At 44.8% G+C, this 14,016-nt stretch overlaps 1 pseudogene; it reads left to right on the forward strand.

The window, feature by feature from the left end:
* The first annotated feature begins 7,702 nt into the window (after positions 1 to 7,702).
* Positions 7,703 to 7,841, forward strand: LOC119334864 (annotated as a pseudogene).
* The last annotated feature ends 6,175 nt before the right edge of the window (positions 7,842 to 14,016 follow it).

Consider the following 14,016-nt stretch of genomic DNA (forward strand, 5'->3'; position numbering starts at 1 on the left):
ATATCTACTCACCTTATGTTAGAACTGATGCAATGTGAACTAAGATATCCTAGACTCCTGGTTGTGTTAAGTACGTACAGTATTGTACGGGTGTGCTTTTTCGCAGTTCAAAATATATCTTGTTTCTAAAATAATTGAAGAAATTAGCAGATCTTATTGCCCTTGAATTTCGAGTAGTAACCAACCCAAGACATGGCGAACCTTCTAATGGTGAGAGTAGTTTAAGATCACCTGATCTAGTGACTGAGTTTTTGATGGAACCACTCATGTTTACATTGGCAAACAACTACAAATACTTGTTGATGAGTGAAAGGGAGAACAAAACTATTTTGCTTTGGTAGGGCCAAAGATGAGCAAGATACTTACAAAAATTTGTTCGGTTGTGAACTAGGGTCAATGCCTTTTAGCTATTTGGGCATACCTATTCATCACCGGAAATTATCCATTAAGGAGTGGAAGTGCATCGAGGATCGAATTGAAAACAAGTTAAGTTGTTGGAAAGGCAAGTTAATGTCATACGGTGGTCGACTAGTACTCATTAACTCTGTCTTGACAAGTATGTCGATGTTTCTGCTCTCCTTTTTTGAGGTACCTAAAGGGGTACGAAGGAGACTAGACTTCTTTCGATCTCGATTCTTCTGGCAGTCTGATGAGGCTAAGAAGAAATACCGCTTAGCTCGCTGGGATATATTATGTCGACCTAAGGATCAGGGGGGTCTCGGCATTGAGAATCTAGAGTTCAAGAATAAATGTCTTTTAAGCAAATGGCTTTTCAGGCTTTCAGTAGAGAACGATGGAATGTGGGCACAAATTCTACGAAACAAATGTCTACAAACCAAAACTCTAGCACAAGTTAACGCGAGGTCATCCGATTCGCCTTTCTGGAAGGGCCTAATGAGAACTAAAGACTTATTCTTTCGTAGAACCAAATTCACTATTGGCAATGGGATGTCAACACGATTTTGGGAGGATACATGGCTAGGGGAGACGCCCTTAGCTGTTCAATATCCAAGTCTATATAATATTGTCCAACGTAAGAAAGATTACGTTGGCACGATATTACAATCGGTACCTCTAAATATTCAGTTTAGGCGATCTTTGGTTGGGGAGAGATGGAATTCATGGATACATCTGGTACGGAGAGTGATGGATGTACAATTAACCGACCAATCGGATTCCTTACATTGGACACTGACCAAGAATGGCTCATTCACGGTCAAATCATTTTATTTGGACCTAATTAACTCTGGCTTCCTCCCGAGATCCATTCATATCTGGAAAGTTAAGGTCCCCTTGCGTATCAAAATTTTCATGTGGTTCGTGCATAAACAAGTGATCCTCACCAAAGACAATCTGTTAAAACGACATTGGGTAGGCAGCTCATGATGTTGTTTTAGTGATAATAATGAAACAATACAACACCTCTTCATCGATTGTCCTTTGGCTAAACTTTTATGGTGCACTATTCATATAGCTTTCAACATTGCCCCTCCAATTAACATTGAATCGTTGTTTGGGACGTGGTTATATGGGGTGGATCGCAATACTGCGAGTCATATTCGAGTTGGAATATGTGCTTTTTTTGTGGGCTATATGGAATTGCAGGAACGATATGATCTTTAACAGGCAACAATTTTTAAACTTCTTGCAGGTTATCTTCAGAGCTACTGCATGGATCCGTACGTGGTCCTTATTGACTCCTACGGAATCCAGGGAGCCGCTGGTTACTGGGTGCAACCAATGGGAGATGGTAGCACGGGTTATATTCAACCGATTTGGATGGCGGTCGCTTAACGGGATAGGAGTTTAGGTCTCTATTCTTGTTATCATCATCGGTTGTAATCTTGAGGTCTTTTATGGCTTTGCCATCCTGTTCCTTTTGCGAGCTGTAATACTTTGGATACTATTTGTTTTTTCGAGACTTTTAATAATATGGCTGCATGCATCATTCAGATGCAGAGGCCGGGGGCACGCCTCCTTTTCAAAAAAAAAAGTGAGAGCAACCATATGTGCACATAGAATTCACAAAAAAATGGATCATTGGCAGACACTCCATAGTACACAATACTCCGTATGAAGATGGTTTTTTCCTGCTTAATAATCTGCAAGAGGAGAAAAGACATAAAAAATCAGCTATTGAAATCTGAATAAATATGGTTTTTGTCTCTTAAACTGTAAGTGTAAAAATATTGAAAAATGGCTGAGTGAGGCATACCAAGAATTGATCCTATGTATGTCAGATTACGAAACTACAAAAGCTAGATTCGGTCAAACAACATCAAGATTTAATTAGTATAATACAATATTTTCAGAACTTATAGTAACAACACTGTAATTCTTATTTCCACTTACCTTTTCCATTATAATCAAATAATGGGAGAGATACATATTTGGCTGAGACTTCTATCAAAGATCTGAGGAATAAATCATTTGAGTGTAGTCGAAAATACAGAACACGTGATTGAATGGTTGGTAATAAAAAAAAACTAAATTGAATAAAAGATAACCCCTTGAAATTGTCTTCTCAAACTGAAGGAAAAAGGAACAACAACATTAATCATTTGTTAGTATCGCAGTATCCATCAAACTATTGCAGTATGTGTTGGTGTAGATAGCAAAGATTATAAGTCTATATACACTGTATGAATGAGAAATAATGATGTTGCAAGTAGCAGCAAGAAGCAAAGCAGGGAGACATATTTGATGGTTGGATAGTTGTGAGCCTGTGACTGAATGTGATGGAGTCGTACTGTTATGCAGAGAAGAGAGGACGCAGAAGCACTGATGACGTCAAGCGAATAGTACATCCGACTTGAAAGCAAACAATTCAGTTACAAAAAACTTAATCACGTGCCTCCTCAATTGGTTGCCTCTTCCATGCAAAGGCCCCATCGACCCTAAACACGGCGTGGAGTGCTAGCGCCGAGAGGGTTAGACAGAACCGGCATGCGAGGAGAACGTCGAGGAGCCGCTCGGCCAGCCCAGGAGATTCGATCTTCTTCTTAAGCCGCGGCAGGTTCACTAAGAATATGAGATCGGCAGAGGTGGGTGTGCAAAAACATTAATATGTAGATCGGCAGGGAGATCGGCGGGGAAGAGAGCATGAAGATGTACATGAAGATGAAGGTTCAACCATCAAATCCCATACATCGGTTACTTCTTCAGGAAAACATTAATACGTGGTGGGTGAATGGGATTTGATGGAGAAGAGGGAGAGGTAGGAGACTAATATGTCGTGTAGAAGATTTGGAGGCGCTGCCTGGAACGGAGTTCTCAGAAGAAGAAAAAGGTGACCTCGGCATATGACGTGGCTTCACCACATATTGTAGAGTAGAAAAATTCGGTAGTGGTAAACAATAAAATGTTGACATGGCAAAGTGGTGAGGTGTATAGGCTGCATGTCAATATAAATATGATAGTGAGGATGAATCTCTTAGGTATATAGGATAATGGACAAATGGGGTGACGGGTTTCCGTTGGGTGATCTTGCAATCCCGACTGAGCGACTCTCTAACAAATGGGCGGTTGCCGTTACACTGAGGATGCGCACGTCGTCTCGCTAGCCTGAGCTTACCTCTCTATCACACCGTGGACAAGACCACACTCATGTGAAACGTATTGCTTGAGCATAGTAAAGCTGACCCAAGCAAAGCCACGAGGTGCTGCTTGCCATCGTCAGAATTGTCCTGCTACAATCCCTCCCAATCGCGCACCATCGGCGAGGTCCATGCAACAATAGTGCCGTGTGAGCGACCGACCGCATCAGCTGATGAATCAGCCCAACGTCATTTGAGGGCGCTAAGCGTCGTTGAAGACTTAGTTGATGACCTTGGAAATGAAGAAGTCAGCCGGTGGCTTGGTGTCGATGTACTCCTACTGACATTCGCCTCGGAGGAAGTGAACATCCCGCATCACAGAAACCGCACATGGCCTTGGAAGCACGTTCGACATTGTCGGGCCAGTCAGGGGCAGGGAAAGCCCGACGTCATCAGGCATGGCGCGGGCAGTGCGCTGTCGTTGGATTTTGAGCTCGGCGATAACAATTCCTCCTGCTGCCTCGCATTATACTTCATCGGAGATGGCGACTTCAATATGGATGCCATGAGGTATACAATTGTCGGCTCCTTGGCTGGCCTTAGCGGTGACGGAGACACGCCCATCACAACAGTAACCCGAGGGAGTGATATGTTCAAACATGCATTAGTGGATTTGGCTATCAGTTGTCCTCTAATATCTCGTAACTCATAGTCATAGATGACATACAGTATAAAACATGCCATTTTCTATGACTACATGGACGAAGCTGATCTCGGGACCGAGGCTGGACACCAGCTCAATTTATAGGACCCAACAAATGAGCTATTCACGCTTTCATTATGCAAATGACCAAGCAGCTACGTTGTACTCCCTCCGTCCCAAAATTCTTGTCTTAGATTTGTCCAAATACGGATGTATCAAGTCACGCTTTAGTATTAGGTACATCCGTATCTAGATAAATCTAAGACAAGAATTTTGGGACGGAGGGAGTATGTCTGTTTAGCATGAAGCAAGCAGCTAGAGCTAGGTTGTGTGTCCTTGAGCCCAACTGATTCCTCTGCTCTGCTTCTGCCACCTGCATACATACAGATTTAATGTAGGCCGCCTTCAGATGAGCAGAAGATCCAAATGCAATCTCGCTGCTCTTAACCTAGCTCGTATACTACACATCAATGCAGCTGGGCCAGGGATGGCATGCATGATGCATGCATGTATTGATCAGTCTAGCCGCAGTGACCACTGACCAGTGAGCATGCATATACAACCCAATAACAGTCGCGTAAAGAGCGTCCTCTGGGCTATGCCACATCGATTCTACTATGCTGAAGGAAAAAAAAAGTTAAATGTGATGCCCATCGATCACTGCTCTTTTCATCGCTCACACGCAAGCCTCCCCTCGTCTCCTCTCTCGTGAGCTCTCTCCCCCACGACCCCTCGCCGCCGCCGCCGCCACCCACGCCAGCCGATTCCGGCGAGTCCGGGCGGCGGGTGACACACCAACGACTTCCCCTCGCGCCGCTCCTTCCTCCATCCATCCAAATCCGTCGCTACAAGCCTTCCACACTCGCTCTTGACCGTCAGTCGTGGCTAGGGTTTCAGGCGCGGCGTCCCCTTCGTCACCGGCGAGGCTCAGGCAGCATCCGGCGGCTCGTCTAAGCTCGGGGAAACTAGCGCTGGCGACCAACCCTCCCACGTTGCTAGGGTTTTGTCCTCCGTGTGCTGCTGCTCGAGCTCTGTCACTTCCTCCCAAGCGGAGCTCGTCTGGTTGAGCGGTGGCGGAGCAGGCCTGGGCGCGCGGCCACCAGATCGGCACAGGCATAGCAACAACGAGGAACAGTGGCGTTGGCGGATGCCCTCACTCCCTTCTTCTGTCTTCTCTCACTATATCCCTCGGCACATCATCTCTGAATCAGGAACGTCTCTGCCGTCTTACTACTACACCTTAATATGTTTCGCATGATTTGCTTCATGAATTACTTTGATGTGCCTACTTTGTGGAGAGAATTTTTTTTTCTTCCTAGATGTTCATCTTAGCTTACTACTGCCTGATACCTGAACTTTGGATTCTAATCGGCAACAAGTAGTTGTATTATAGTCGCTTCATGTCTTGAGAGTAAAGTTGATAAATCCGTACATCAGTGTTCTGCCAATTGATTGCCATGCAGTGGGTAGTACTCCATTCCCTACTAATGTAGAAACTGGATGCGCCTTCGTGCCATGATGTTGCTCAATAGTAAGGTCTCCCTAGCTACCATGGGAAGGTATGATCCACATATCTAATTATTTTATTTGGCCGTGAAATGTTAATTGGACCCTTATCTAATTTGTACTTTGCTGGTGAAGGAGCACAGCTACCGGTGGTGTCCGGCGTGGACAAATTAACTCAGGCCAGTAGCTTCTTCTGTTTCTCTGGATTTATTTTCTTTTTGCAGTTGGTGCTGTTCTACAAAGAAAAGGCATGTGAGTTTCTTAATTTGCCGCTGTTCAGGATCAATTTGCCGCTGTTATTTCAGCACCAAGCAGTGAAACTATCTTAATTTTCAGTCTGTACAATTAGTTTTTGATGCGGACCCTTTTAGAATTTCAGAATTTTCAGTCCGCCTCATGGACGGTCCTCCCATGCCCGATGGCCATGAGGTGCACGCGGTGCATTGGGCCATGCCTTCTTTGCACCGGTGAGTTCATCCCTCCCTCCCTCCTCCTCTCTACTTCTCTTGAGCTTTGACCCTCACCTCTACTGATTGGGTGACCGGGATCCAAGCACAAGCCGATGAGCTTGATGAGGACGTCGTCGTGATCTTGATCTCGACTACTTCCTACACAAGGTCGTGCCTCTGCCCCTCTCCCTGCTACTGCTGCTCTAGACTGGTTTTGATTTATCTTGTTGGTTGTGAAACTATTAAATCTGTTTTGGGTGCTACACGCTGCTGTTTTGAGAGATTTCAGACTTTTGTTATGTTGTGCGCACACAAACATGCAACATTGCTTCCTATAGAGCAATCCTATGATTCATTTTTGTTCCAGCAGGAAGTATCTATATCCTGTTTCTAGGGATTCATGTTGGGGATATCAAAATTAGTCATTGCTCAGTGGAGCCATACAAATAATTGCCCAGTAAAATTTAACTTACATACCCTGAACTATGATTAATACATAATTATGAGCATTTTTCCTACTTTACCAAAGATTGCCATGGTGCATGTGTTGAAACCGAAAATATACAAGTGAGATTTCTTTTCTTGTTGCTTATATTCAGAGGTTGTTTCTGACGATTCGTTGGTCATTTATTTTGCAGAGATCTGCTTGCAGTTCATACTTCATTGGTAGCATAGTTTAATGTACTATCTATCATGTATGTATATGATGACTCCTTTGTTAGACAACGTGACAACCCTTATCGTATGCGCCAAGGGATTAACAACCGAAGCTCCTAGCGTAGGATAGACTAGGAATCTGTTATGGTTTATTTTCCTGTTAAACTAGATATCTATCTCTTAGTCTATCTCTTGTTCTCCAAGTTTGTAATCCCAACAACTTGTACGCTATCAGGGAGGTCGCGACCCTGCATATAAACACGAAGCCGTCGGCCCTGGCAAAGGCACGACGTTCCCAGCCTTTCTCACATGGTAATCAGAGCCTAACTCTTCCATTCATCTAGCCCTAGCCCTCCATCGCACCAGCTTCCGCCAGGGCATCCTCCAGCTCATCCAACTCCACGCTCACCGGCCAAATTACCGAGAAGCTCACCCGCACAAACTTCATCCTCTGGCGCACACAAATCACTCCGCAGCTCAGAGGCGCGGGCGTCTATGGCTATGTTGACGGCACCACGCCGGAACCAGCCAAGACAGTCGTCACCAAGGACAAGGACGGGAAGGAGACGACCACACCAAACCCCCTTCATCCGATCTGGTTCCGGGAAGATCAGCAGGTACTTGGTTATCTTCTGAACGATCTTTCCAAGGAGGTACTCGTGCAGGTGACCTCGATCTGCCATGCACACGAGCTCTGGACAGTGCTGGCGAACATGTTTTCGTCTCAGTCGCTGTCCCGCATCAACAACATCCGCGTCGCACTTGCGAACGCACAGAAGGGAAACCAGTCGGTAGCGGCCTTCTTCACGCACATGCGCTCCCTTGCCGACGAGCTTGCTGCTGCAGGCAAGCCACTCGACGACGACGAGCTCATCTCCTACATCACGGCCGGCCTCGACATGGAGTATCAACCCCTCGTCTCCACCCTCGACGCCCGCACTCAGCCCGTCACCCTTGATGAACTATATGCTCAGATGAGCAACTTCGATCAAAGGGTGGTGCTGTTCCAGGGCACAAACTCAGGTGACGGCGGCTTCAAGTCCTCCGCCAATGCCGCCATGCGCGGGCGAGGTGGCGGCTCACGCTACTGCGGGCCAACCCGCGGCAAGGGGAACAACAACAACACCCGTGGTGACCGCAGTGATCGCGGCGACCGCGGCGACTCTCGCGGCAATGGTGGCCGGCCCTCCTACACCAACAACAGGGGCGGCCGCCGTAACTCCTCCAACAAGCGTCCCGACGCCACACGTTGTCAGATCTGTGGTAAACCTGGCCACACAGCGAAAGACTGCTGGTACATGTATGATGATGACGGTGACTCATCCTCAGATGAGAAGGTGGTCGGGGCTGCTGATGGCTCATATGGAGTGGACACAAACTGGTATGTGGACAGCGGTGCAACCAACCACATCATCGGTGAACTCGAGAAGGTGACCATGCGTGAGAAGTACCGCGGCAAGGACCACATCCACACTGCCAGTGGAGAAGGTATGAAGATTTGTCACGTTGGTCACACAATCATTAATACCCCTCATAGGAAAATTCACCTTCGGAAAAATTTTCATGTCCCTAGTGTTAACAAAAATCTTCTGTCCGTTCATCGTATTGCTATCGATAATCATGTCTTCCTTGAGTTTCATCCCTTTTATTTTTTGATCAAGGACCAGGCAACGAAGAAAGTGCTCTATCGAGGTAGATGCGTTCGTGGGCTCTACCCTTTGATTCCGGAGATTAGAAGATCCAATAAACAAGTTTTTAGTGCCAGCAAGCTATCTTCAACACGGTGGCACGATCAATTAGGGCATGCAGCTTTTCCTTTAGTTGAACGTTTGCTTAGGAAGAATAAACTCTCATATGTTGGAGAGCGTGATGTCGAAACAATTTGTGATTCATGTCAGAAAGCTAAAAGTCATCAGTTACCGTATCCAATTTCTACTAGTATTTCTACCAAACCACTACAACTCATTTTTTCTGATGTTTGGGGACCTGCCCCTACTTCTGTTGGTAGACATACATATTATGTGAGTTTCATCGATGATTTTAGCAAATTCTCTTGGATCTATCTTCTCAAGAAAAGACCCGACGTGTTTCAAGTGTTTCTTAACTTCCAAGCTCTCGTTGAACGGAAATTTGACACCAAAATCATCGCCCTCCAATCTGATTGGGGAGGCGAATATGAGAAGCTAAACTCATTTTTCCAAAACCTTGGCATATCTCATCATGTGTCGTGTCCACATGCCCATCAACAGAATGGGTCAGCCGAACGCAAACACAGGCACATCGTAGAAGTTGGCCTCGCTCTTCTAGCAAGAGCATCCATGCCGCTTAAGTTTTGGGACGAAGCGTTCCTTACGGCAGTTCACCTCATAAACATGTTTCCTAGTCGTGTCATTAATAATGACACCCCCACTGAAAGACTCCTCCATGTCAAGCCAGACTACAATTCTCTTCGCGTGTTTGGCTGCGCTTGTTGGCCCAATCTTAGACCATACAACAACCGCAAGCTCATGTATCGATCTAAACAATGTGTTTTCATCGGATACAGTGCACAACACAAAGGAGTCAAGTGCCTCGATGTCTCCACCGGACGTGTCTACATCTCACGCGATGTCGTGTTTGATGAAACCAAATTTCCTTTTGCTAATCTTCATCCCAATGCCGGTGCCCTCCTTAGGAAAGAAATTCTCCTTCTTCCATCGCATCTCTCCGGTATTGATCATGGGGGGGGGGAATAATTGTGATGATCATACGTTGACTAATCCTCATAACCCTGTGCATGAGTCCTATGATGATGCAGATACAGCAGCAGACGAAGAAAACAGTGAAGAAATCGTCGAAAATGATGCAGAAATCAATCCAAACAGATGACATTTTATGTGTCAAACCCTGGGGGACATATCCTCCTTGGGATCGGCGCAATAGCAGTTTGGCAGCGGATCCGCCCCGGGATCCGTGCGGCAGCAGGATGGCGGCAACCCAGGAAACGCGTTGCCCGCACGCGCACCTACCAGGGGCCGCAGCGACGACTCCGCAGCCGCCATGTGGTCGCCACCGACCGGCCCAGACGCTCCGCCAGGCCCGCACCAACCTGGCTCACCCACGCGGCAGGTCGGGGGCCGCTGGCCCGCGAGCAGGCCTCGCTGTTACGCTCGCCGCCAGCAAATCAGCACGGGACTCGGCGCTGATTCAGCCAGGGGCCCAGGCGCGCGATCCAAGGCTGATTCTGTCACGGCCACAGGAGCTGGTGCGGGATCTTCTGTGCCTCCAGTGCCCGCTCTGTCGTCTACAGCAGCCGCAGAAAATCCCACCGAAACTGATGCGGCTGCAACACCAGAAGAATCCGCCTCGGGTTCGGCTGATGCAGATTTGCCTGGATCTCCTGTGCCCGTTTCTTCTCCACGCCTTCCATGCACGCGTCTACAAAAGGGAGTGCTTCAACCTATAAATTATAAAACCAAGTTTGGTCTTGCATGCTACACAGGTGAACCACGCACCCTGGATGAGGCCCTAGGAGATGCACGGTGGAGGAAAGCTATGGAAGAAGAACATGTGGCGCTTCAGAGGAACAAAACGTGGCATTTGGTTCCCCCGCCGCGAGGTAAAAATTTAATTGACTGCAAGTGGGTCTACAGAATTAAAAGGAAGTCTGATGGAACCATTGATCGGTATAAAGCCAGACTTGTGGCTAAGGGTTACAAACAGCAATATGGCATCGACTATGAAGATACCTTTAGCCCTGTTGTCAAGGCTGCTACTATTCGTCTTGTGCTATCTATTGCTGTTTTCAGGGGCTGGAGTCTCAGACAGCTAGATGTACAGAACGCGTTCGTTCATGGTGTTCTGGAAGAGGAAGTATACATGAAACAACCTCCCGGGTTCGTCGATAAAAACTCACCCTTTCATGTTTGTAAACTTGATAAAGCTCTTTATGGACTGAAGCAGGCACCCCGAGCATGGTATTCACGTCTCAGTCAAAAGTTACAAGCACTTGGATTTGTTCTATCAAAATTAGATACCTCACTATTTATTTATAGAAAGGCAAATACATCTATATTTGTGCTTATCTATGTTGATGATATTATTGTCACTAGTTCATCTGATGAGGTAGTGGCAGGATTGTTGAAGGATCTGAGTGCTGAGTTTGCTCTCAAGGATTTGGGTGACTTGCACTTCTTCTTAGGAATTGAAGAAAACTTGAGGATGGTCTTCATCTCTCCCAAGAAAAATATGCCAATGATTTGGTAAGAAGGGTTGGTTTGCAAGGGTGTAAGCCTGTTCCAACTCCCTTGTCTAGCACAGAAAAATTGTCTCTTACAGAAGGAGATCCTTTGAATCAAGAGGACAGTACCAGGTATAGAAGTTTAGTAGGAGCACTTCAATATCTTACTCTGACAAGACCTGACATTTCCTTTGCTGTTAACAAAGTATGCCAGTTTCTTCATGCACCTACCACAGTTCATTGGACTGCTGCAAAGCGTATTGTGAGATATGTAAAGCATACTATGAATCTTGGTCTCACATTCAGCAAGTCCTTATCTACACTTGTCAGTGCTTTTTCTGACTCAGACAGGGCAGGCTGTCTAGATGACAGACGCTCTATTGGTGGGTTTGCAGTATCTTTTGGACCCAACCTTATATCATGGTGTGCAAGGAAACATGCAACTGTATCAAGGTCGAGTACAGAGGCTAAATATAAGGCACTGGCAAATGCCACAGCAGAGATCATTTGGGTTCAGTCCATGTTAAGAGAACTTGGTATAAAACACATTCAGGCTCCTTGTTTATGGTGTGACAATCTTGCTGCCACCTATTTGTCTGCTAATCCGGTCTTTCATGCAAGGACACAATACATTGAGATAGATTTCCATTTTGTAAGAGAACGTGTTGCTAATAAACAATTGGAAATTCGTTTTGTGCATTCAAAGGACCAGGTTGCAGATGGCTTCACCAAGGCTTTACCTACAAGAAATCTTGAAGAATTCAAGCGTAATCTCAACTTGCGAAGTTGTGATTAAGGGAGGGTGTTAGACAACGTGACAACCCTCATCGTATGCGCCAAGGGATTAACAACCGAAGCTCCTAGCATAGGATAGACTAGGAATCTGTTATGGTTTATTTTCCTGTTAAACTAGATATCTATCTCTTAGTCTATCTCTTGTTCTCCAAGTTTGTAATCCCAACAACTTGTACGCTATCAGGGAGGTCGTGACCCTACATATAAACACGAAGCCGTCGGCCCTGGCAAAGGCACGACGTTCCCAGCCTTTCTCACATCCTTTTGTCCTTGAAGGCATTGGAGTTCTTAAAGGGAAATGTTAATGATGGTGTATGAAATGGTATGTTGAAAGGTGTGCTTGTTTGGGCATTATTATCTCTAACTGAAGTTCTGTTGTGTTGTTATATTCAAGAGTACAATTCTTTTCTTCCAGTTTCTTGAAGGTAGCCATATTCTGTTACTTATTCCCTGATGATTTTAAAGGTTATGTGTACTGTCAAACTGAATGTGACAACACTGGCTTATTCGTAGTTCTCTTTTCTTTGCCTAGAATTTATGATTTATGGCTGATGTCAATTCCATCTTTTTAGGTGCTTGTCAAATATAGGTGGAAAGCTTGACATGGAGGACCACAGAGGTTTGCAGAATATGTTTCTAGGTTGGTCCTTGAGAGGGAGACTGAAGCAAAGTGCAACATGTTTTAGCTGCACATCCTTTGTCCCTTGTGCATGTCTCCCTAGCAAACCTGGAGCATTGTACTCTTTGGTTTTTAATGGCACTTATGATAGTCCGAGCACATACATACTTGGCTTTACTTTAGTTAAATTCGTGGCATTATATAATTACTAAGAACTAATTTATGAAAATTGGACCTGAAGAAAGTGTGCCTCTCTATTTTGTGCAGATAACGACTTCTGGTTACATATTGTGACTAGATTAATTAGGCTTACACACTGAGCTTTTTCATTGTTTCACTTACAGAAATTGAACTGTTGTTGTGTTAATATATTTAGGCATCCTTGAAGACTTTCTTGTCATCGTCCCTCCCCGGTGATCTTGAGGGACAAATAAGGTAACCGTCTACTTCTATATGTTCATAAATAGACTGGTTCTGTATCTGGTATAGATCGTTAGTACTTTGCAATAATTTGATAAGATACTAAAATCAAAGGTATGGCCGCTATTTGGTGAGCAGGGTCAGCTATAAAATCGAGAAGAAGACGGGGAGGAGTGATGGGTCTGCAAGTACCTATAAGAAGATGGCTTGAGGTGATTTGCTTCTGTTTTCATGATATACATGTGTAGGCTCTGTTGCTACAAAATTTTGTTGATGCTGTGTTATAAATTTCCGTTCTTGTGATTTATCTCATCTAATGATCTCGAATCTAGGTGAGAGTTTGGTACTGCAATTTGGTTCCTACAACCAGTAGCATTTTCTTATATGGAATTAACATGTCGTAGTTTTTCAATATCATCTGAATTGGACCATCTGACATTTCATAAGCTTTACCTCAACGGAAGGCAAATGGTGTTGTGAAGAAACTGGAGAAGGACGAGTCGTTGGACTGGGACAAGTACATCAAGGAGAACAACAAAATGCTTAGAGGTATAGATTTTTGTTCGTTTAGATTTCAGCACATAGTATTTTAGTTTTTTGCACATCTCTTTCATGTTGTGACGTTGTTTCATTAGTGTTGATTATAAGTTCACTGATTTTGCGCCCGGACAAATTTGGAGGATCATGAGACTGGCACCATGGTTTTAGTTGGAACATATAAAAGATTGTCAGAAAACCTGAAGATAATCATATCATAACCTGCATTTTCTAAGTAAGAAAATAAGGATGCATTGATTCTCCATAAGCTCATCAAACGACTTGTGCAAGACGATACAAATGGGTGGAAATAGTAACTTAGAAAGTCGAACCAAATAATTAAAACCAGTGAGGTACTTTGCTCATTTTTGTATGGAAACTTTTAAAAGATATCATAACCGGCATACAAATGGGTGGAAATAGTAGGTCAGAAAGTCGAACCAAATAATTAAAACCGCTGAGGTACTCTGTTCATTTATTTTTTATGAAAACCTTTAAAAGATACCATTACCAGCATGTGGATTTGCTTTCTTTTTAACTGTCCAGCTCCTAACAATTGTTGTTTTGTAGTGGCC

The sequence above is a fragment of the Triticum dicoccoides genome, chromosome 7A (genome assembly GCF_002162155.2).
Source record: "Triticum dicoccoides isolate Atlit2015 ecotype Zavitan chromosome 7A, WEW_v2.0, whole genome shotgun sequence".
Classification (NCBI taxonomy): Eukaryota; Viridiplantae; Streptophyta; class Magnoliopsida; order Poales; family Poaceae; genus Triticum; species Triticum dicoccoides.